Below are 7578 nucleotides of genomic sequence, written 5' to 3'. Positions count from 1 at the left end.
CTTTCCCTCATACCTCACTCCCTGGAGTCCTACCACACATCCAATTTATCGACTAAACCTGCGAATTTTTTTCTCAAAAACATATCCCTAATCTGAATCAGATAATGATTTTTCCCCACTTGAAGTCTATCAGTAAATTCAAGCTCCCAACAGTGGCTTCAGGGCATGGTAGAATCAGTCTTTTGTTTATAGTTTTTATTTCTTCTCTGACCCTCTGCTCCTCTCCTGCCATGTTCCACCTACACTGGCCTTTCTGTTCTTCCCCACTCACGTCTCTCTCTCTTGGCCATTACTTTGTATTTCCTGTGCTTGATTGCTCTACCCCAGACAAGCCAAACAACTGTCTCCTTATTGTTATCACTGAAGTTTTAACTTTAATGTCACATCCTGTGCTTCAAAAGGCCTCTGGGCCAGTCCTTATCTGTTAATGTGCATACAAATCACTGAGATGCAGATTCTGACTCAGGAAGTCTGGGCTGTGGCCTGAGATTCCACATCTCTAATGAGCTCTCAGGTGATACTGATGCTGTTGGTCTGTGGACCACGCTGCATCTAATAGACAACCAATAAATATTTGTCGTGAACACATTTTCTGCTCTTCCAACCTTCTGGGGTATGAAGGAGCCATGTCTCTAGCTTTGGGTGAGAGCAAGACAGCTAGTATTGGAAGGCATTTCTGAGTTAAGCATTAAGGTTTGATGAGGACTTTATGAGATCCTTATCCTTTATCAAAATGTTCAAACAATAATAATATAGTCTACTTGGAAAGACATGACAAAATCAGTTGCTGTTTTCAAGTGGAGACTCGTTTGTTTTCAAACTTCTCCCAATTTAGAATTTATGTCATTCCTTGAAGTAAAACTTTTTTTTTAATTGAGTGCCTGAAACAATAATCCATTTCCCTCCAGCTTTATTGAATAATAGACAATTAGTTGCTCGTATTTACATTGCATGATTCAATGAGGGTTTTTTTTTTCACTTATAGTTGGCATACCATAATATACTAGTTTCAGTTGTACAGCATAGTGACCAGAGATCCACATACTTGCAAAGTGATCACCCCACTGAATCCAGTACCCCTCTTACCCTTTACCTATTTATTACAATATTATTAACCATCTTCCCCATGCTACACTCTATAGCTCCATGTCTGTTCTGCAACTCTCCATTTGTACTTCTTAATCCCTTTGCCTTTTTTTTTGCCATTCCCCGCAAACCCCCATCTAGTAGTCCTCAAAATATTCTCTGTATCTATGAGTTTATTTTCACTTTTGTTGTTGTTGTTGTTGTTTATTTTATTCTTAAGATTCCACATTTATGTGAAATCATGTGATATTTGTTTTTCTCTATCTGACCCATTTCATTCAGCGCAATATCTTCTAGGTCCATCAAGTCCATCCCTTTCTTTTTAGTCTGTGTGTGTGTTTAATCTGAAGTGAATCTCTTGTAGGCAGTACATGTAGGGGTCTTGTTTTCTTATCCATTCAGCCACTCTATCTTTTGGTTGGAGAACTTAATTCTTATCTATTTGAGGTACTTGTTGATAGAAATGTAGTTATTAGCATTCTTTATTCCTGTTTTTGATACACATTTTTTCTTCTTAAAGAAGTCCCTCCAACATTTCCTATAATACTGGCTTGGTGGTGATAAATTTCCTTAGTTTATTTTTGTCTGGGAAGCTCTTTATCAGTACAGACTCTAAATGATAGCTTTGCTGGATAAAGTATTCTTGGTTGTAGATCCTGAGTTTTCATCACGTTGAATATTTCATGCCAAGCCCTTCTGTCCTGCATAGTTTCTTTTGAGAAATCAGCTGCCAGTCTTATGGGTACTCCCTTGTGGGTAACTAATTGCTTTTCTCTTGCTGCTTTTAAGATTCTCTTCTTGTATTTAACCTTTGGCATTTTAATTATGATACATCTTGGTGTGGGCCTCTTTGGGTTCTTCTTTTTTGGGACTCTCTGAGCTTTCTGGGGTTGTATGTCTATTTCCTTCACCAGGTGAGGGAAGTTTTCCAACATTATTTTTCAAATAGCTCTTCAATGTCTTGTGTTCAATAAGGTTCTCCTATGACAGATATTTTTACATTTAATAGTGTCCATAGGCTCCTTAAATTATTATTATAGTCTTGGCTTCTTTTTTCTTACCATTCTGATTAAGTGTCCTTGGCTTCCTCATCCTCTGTATCAGTGGTTCGATCCTCTTCTTTATCCACTCTGTTTATTCAATCTAATATACTCTTCATCTCAGATAATGTGTTCTTCATTTCAGACTGGGTCCCTTTTATAATTTCCATTTTCATTTTTGTTTTTTATCTCTTTGTTAAAGTTCTCACTGAATTCATCTATACTTCCCCTAAGTTCATGGAGCATCTTTATAACCAGTGTTTTGAGCTCTGCATCTGTTAGATTGCTTGCCTCCATTATTCCTGGATCTCCGTTCTGTTCTCATATGGTTTCTGCTTCTTTGTCTTTCTATTTTGGCTGCCTTTATGTGTCTATTTCTATGTACTAAGCAAAGCTTTTAAGTCTCCTGGTCTTATAAGTGTGGATTTGTGAAGTAGGTGTCTAGTGGCACAGTCCTGAGAAGGGCCAGCGGCAGGCCAAGTTTAGCCCCAGCCTGTGCCCCTCCAGGGCCACCTGTTAAGATTCAGCAAGCAATCCACAGATGCTGTGCTTATAGTTGCCTCAAGAAACTACACCAGAAACTGAGGCCAGCTGCCACCACTGTGAGTCTTGGTGCTGCTCAGCAAGGAGCAAGTGCCTGACTCGCAGAGGACACACCTGGATGTGGCTTGGGTGAGGCCGCAAATTGAGGGAAACAGAGTTTCATGGAATCCTCTGGGCAGAACAATCTCTGTTATTCAGTTTGATAATGTCTCAGCTATGGCAGCACTGAGTCTGTGCACTGGGAGCGGGGAGGGCTCAACAGAGGAACAATGGATACCGCTGGCGCTTCTGTCCAGGAGAGATCCTCACCTCCAGCCCTCACTCTGACAACTCAGTGTCCCCTGTAAGTCCCTGGTGCTCCCTGAGCAGCATACCCAGTGCTGGTGTTCAGAGTGAGCAGGTCTGTCACTGCAAATGTCCACTCGAGGACATGGCCCCTTTAAGAGGAGTCTGCAGCTGCCGGCCTCTGTCCCACTCAGCCACTCGGGACTGGGCAGCCTCGCATCTTCACCTCCTCCTACCCTCTACCATTGCAGGCTGATTAATTATTTCTGTCCCTAGTTGTAGTGCTTCCTTTCATCTATATCCCAGGTGACTTTCCTTGCTCTTGGCTCCTTGTTTCTGTCACAACTTTGATTTGGTCATGAGAGGGATGAACAAAGCCTCTATCATCTATGCCATTTTTTTTTTCTCTTGAAGTAAAAATTTTCAAATCTAGCACTGCATGGAATTGAGAGGAACAAGGTCTTCCCAGCCAACTCTTTATTACCATAGATACCTTGCCCATAAACACAATAACAACACACTCTCAGAATAGGGATGGTATTCCAGTGAGACTTCAGAAATTGAAAATTTGAAATTGTGCTTCAGCTTTCTGTTTTGTAAATTTACATGAAAAACTAAACACAGATCACAGCTGGTAATACAGCTTTCTTTATGAATAAAAAAGACACCATACCTTCATTTTATGAGGTGTCTTCACAATATTGGCACAATCAACCAGTCGACACACAAATGCTTAATATGTGCCTACTATATGCAGTATATTTTGAGTGAGGATTTTAAGACATAGCCGCCTGTCCTTTGAGGTTATTACAGTTTAGGTAAAAGACACAAATATCCATAGAAAGTTGATAATGCAAAGCAATAGCAACATAGAATTAACAATTTATCATTTCGAAGAAAAGGGCCTAGAGCATCTGAACTCCTAAGGATCTTTCCAGGTTTGTGATATGCCCATGGGTTCAGCACTAAATGAATGATATAGACCAGCATGTCAAACTTCAAGGCACAAAGAATGTCCTTGTTAAAACAAAAATTCAGATTCAGTGAGTCTGGGTGGGGACCAAGATCCTGGATTTTTTACAGGTTCCCGGGTTATGGCAATGCTGGTGGGTGGGGACCACACTCTTTGTTGCAAGGAGATAGAAAACATTTTCACCAAATTCCCAGTTGCCACCCCAGACTTACTGAATCTGATTTAAAGGGAATGGGGCTCAAGAATGATGTTTTAAGAGACTCTCTGGGTAATTTTTATGCATTTTAAAGATTGAGAAGCACTGGTACAGACATTAAGTGCTACGGGCCAGATGTGCTGGATTCAGGACACATATCTTTTCCCCAGCAGTTATCCCCAGGGGGACATTAGGCCTCAGTCTTTTCAGGGATTGTCAACTTAGTATCAAGTGGCCTGGTTTGACTTCTCCAACATTAGCAGATCGAAGGCTGACCGGAGCCCCAGCTAGAGACCGACACACCCTTACATGTTGTTAGACACAGACTGGATCAGACCAGAGAATAGTGGCCAGAAAGGAGCTGTGATAGCCAGACTGATGACTATTCTTATTATAATACTCACAGGGAGCAGAGACCATAATAGATTTAGCAGTCGTGGACATCCTAATGCCAGAGACTCTCCCTTCCTAAAAGGGAACTATAATCATCCAATATATTTCCCCATCCTCTGGCCTGAGATTAAGCTGTCCTGGGCTCCCAGACACTACTCCAGGAGCCCCAGATGGTACTGGCTAATGTACTCCAACCATGCCATTATGAACACATGCAGACCACATGAGGGCAACTAGTTTCTGGAGACTGAATGCATGACACTACCCCCATCCCCAAGGTCCCTAAGACACTGGGAGGAAGAGTTGTAAGTGGGACGTTGGGTGCTGAGAGATCTTGGGAAAATGAGGACCCATGCCAAACCCATAGAGAGAGGGAGCTAGGCAGACATCAGGGAATCTAACAATGAGAAGAAAACACACTCAAGTTCTGGCATTTTCTCTCTCTTAATTTCAACACTATTTGACTGTATAATTTAGGAAGCATCTTTTGGGAATTAGGGTAGACCATTAACTTTTCATCCAGCAGAGCATTAGAACGATGATTTTATTTATTTATTTTGCAATGATATAATGACTTTGTCTAGCTAGAAAAGTAAAAAAAAGTCAAATGCTAACTTGGAATCAACAGACTCCTTGGATAATTAATTTTCTTTGATCTAATTGATTCCACAACTCTAAGAAGCTCATTAATCAGGACTTGTCACTGCCTCTGACTTTGGAGGTAGAGTCTACCAGAATTCAGTTCTATAATATTAACAAGAAACGAATCTAGACAAGGCCAGAATTATGCTGATGCCTAGGATTAAAGAGAGGAACTTTCCATTGTCCCCAGATGTCAACACAAACAAAACAAACAAACAAGAAAACAAAAACAAGCAAACACAGAAGGATCAGGAGAGGCTGTAGCCCCAGACAACCCTTCTACCATCATGACCAGCCCAGGAAGAAAGGTGAAGGAGAGGGCAGTTTCTGCACCAGTCCAGAAGTCTGATATTAAATTGAAAAAGCAGGAAGGAATTGAGGTCTCAGGAAGGAGCCCCTGGGCCTCTTGGATGAGAAGGGACCAGGTTGAATTGTGGCTCTGGAAGCCCCTGTGTCCACACTCTGATTCTATCACTTATTAGCCGTGTGATCACCTCTCTGAGACTTAGTTTACTGAATTTTGAATGAGTATCTACAAACCACCATGACCATCCCAGGCAGAAATGTAACAGTGGGGAGGTGTCTGCTCAGGTCCAGAAGTTTCATTTCAAATTGAGAAAACAGAAAGGAGCAGAGGCTTCAGGAAGGAGCCCCGGGGCCACTTCACCAGGTGGTAAGAGGTCAGTTTGGGGCGACTTCAAACAGCTGTGGGTCTGTATCTGACTCTGTCACTTATTAGCTGTGTGATCACCTCTCTGAGACTTAGTTTACTTAATTTTGAATGAGTATCCATGGACCCTCACGACCATCCCAGGCAGAAACATGACCGGGGATAGTTGTCTGCTCTAGTCCAGAAGTTTCTTTTCAAATTGAGAAACAAGAAGGAGCAGAGGCCTCAGGAAGGAGCCCCGGGGCCTCTTGGATGAACTGGGACTATGTCTAATTGTGGCTCTGGGATCCCCTGTGTCCACACTCCGGGAAGGCGGATGTGCTTGGAACGGCCTGCCTTCCCCAAAGACCTGGGGGCAACACAGCCTTACGTTCTACAAAACGTATATATATGGGAGCTCGGGCTTAAAACACTCTATTCACGTGCATTCTGAGCAAAAATTGCAGACTTCTGAGAAATTTCTCACTTGCGGCAAATGCACAGGCTTTCCAGGCTCTGGGGCTTTGTAGGGAATGTTCAGTCTTCTGCAGGTAGTTGGGTACAGTCGTTTGACAAGCACTCAGGGTCCCATTGATCTCCTTGGGGTGGCTCCAAATTCGTGAGCATCTTTCCTCAGCCCCGGAGGAGGATTGGGCAGCGTGAAGCATCAGAAGCTGCTGTCCCCACTGTCCTGACCTTTTTCTGGGGGTCAGGGTGCATATTTGCCCTTGGGGTCCCTCAGCTTCTGACTGCAGAGCAGGGGTGGAGGAGGGAGATGTGAGAATTGAGGTGGGGGGCTGTCGTTGGCACCTGTGTATATTTCTGGGCATGTCTGTGTTGAGGGACAGGTTGGGGTTCAGACTTAAGGAAAACTCCCATACCCTAAAGCAGGGGGAACTGTGGGGTGGTAGTGAGCAGCCTGTGGGGTCAGCATAGAGATTCTGCACAGGAAGTCTCTGGCTGTATGGTGGAGAGGGGTTTCTCACAGCATGGTCTGCTGCCTGGGGGGACCCTGAAGCTGCTGTTGGTGACATCTGGGCTGGCCGGGTGCTGACTCCTGCATTCCGACCTGAGACTTCTGGGTTCTGAGATGGGGTGTCTGGGGTCTTGGTTCAAGGACAGGGCCTCTGGGTACTAAGCAGCAGCTAGGACAGAGTATGGGACGGTGGGGGCACAGCCAGGGTCACAGGCCTCTTGGATGAGAAGGGACCAGGTTGAATTGTGGCTCTGGAAGCCCCTGTGTCTACACTCTGATTCTGTCACTTATTAGCCGTGTGATCAACTCTCTGAGATTTAGTTTACTTAATTTTGAATGAATATCCACAGACCACAAAGACCATCCCAGGCAGAAAGGTGGAGTTGAGTACGTGTCTGCTCTAGTCCAGAAGTTTCTTTTCAAATTTGAGAAACAGGAAGGAGCAGAGGCCTCAGGAAGGAGCTCCGGGGCCTCTTGGATGAGCTGGGACTATGGCTAATTGTGGCTCTGGGACTCCCTGTGTCCACACTCCGGGTAGGTGGATGTGCTTGGAAGGGCCTGCCTTCCCTAAAGACCTGAAAGCAACAGAGCTTTTTTTCCTAAAAAATCTCCAATTTGTATATGTGCATATATATATATAAGAATATATATGCATATATATTTATATATGGTACCTCTGGCTTTCAGCACTCAGTTCACGTCCATTTTGACTCCAAAGTGCAGACTTTTGAGAAATGGCTCACTTTCGGCAAATACACAGGCTTTTCAGGCCACGGGGGTTTCTGGGACTTGTTT

General features: G+C 43.6%; 1 long non-coding RNA gene across 1 annotated transcript in view; it reads left to right on the top strand.

The window, feature by feature from the left end:
• LOC112480633 overlaps window positions 1-7578 on the top strand; it is a 190509-nt gene that overhangs the window by 182421 nt on the left and 510 nt on the right. The gene's annotated exons all lie outside the window — the stretch shown is intronic.

The sequence above is a fragment of the Pteropus alecto genome, unplaced genomic scaffold (genome assembly GCF_000325575.1).
Source record: "Pteropus alecto unplaced genomic scaffold, ASM32557v1 scaffold20, whole genome shotgun sequence".
Lineage (NCBI taxonomy): Eukaryota > Metazoa > Chordata > Mammalia > Chiroptera > Pteropodidae > Pteropus > Pteropus alecto.
This window is presented reverse-complemented; position numbering and strand designations above follow the sequence as displayed.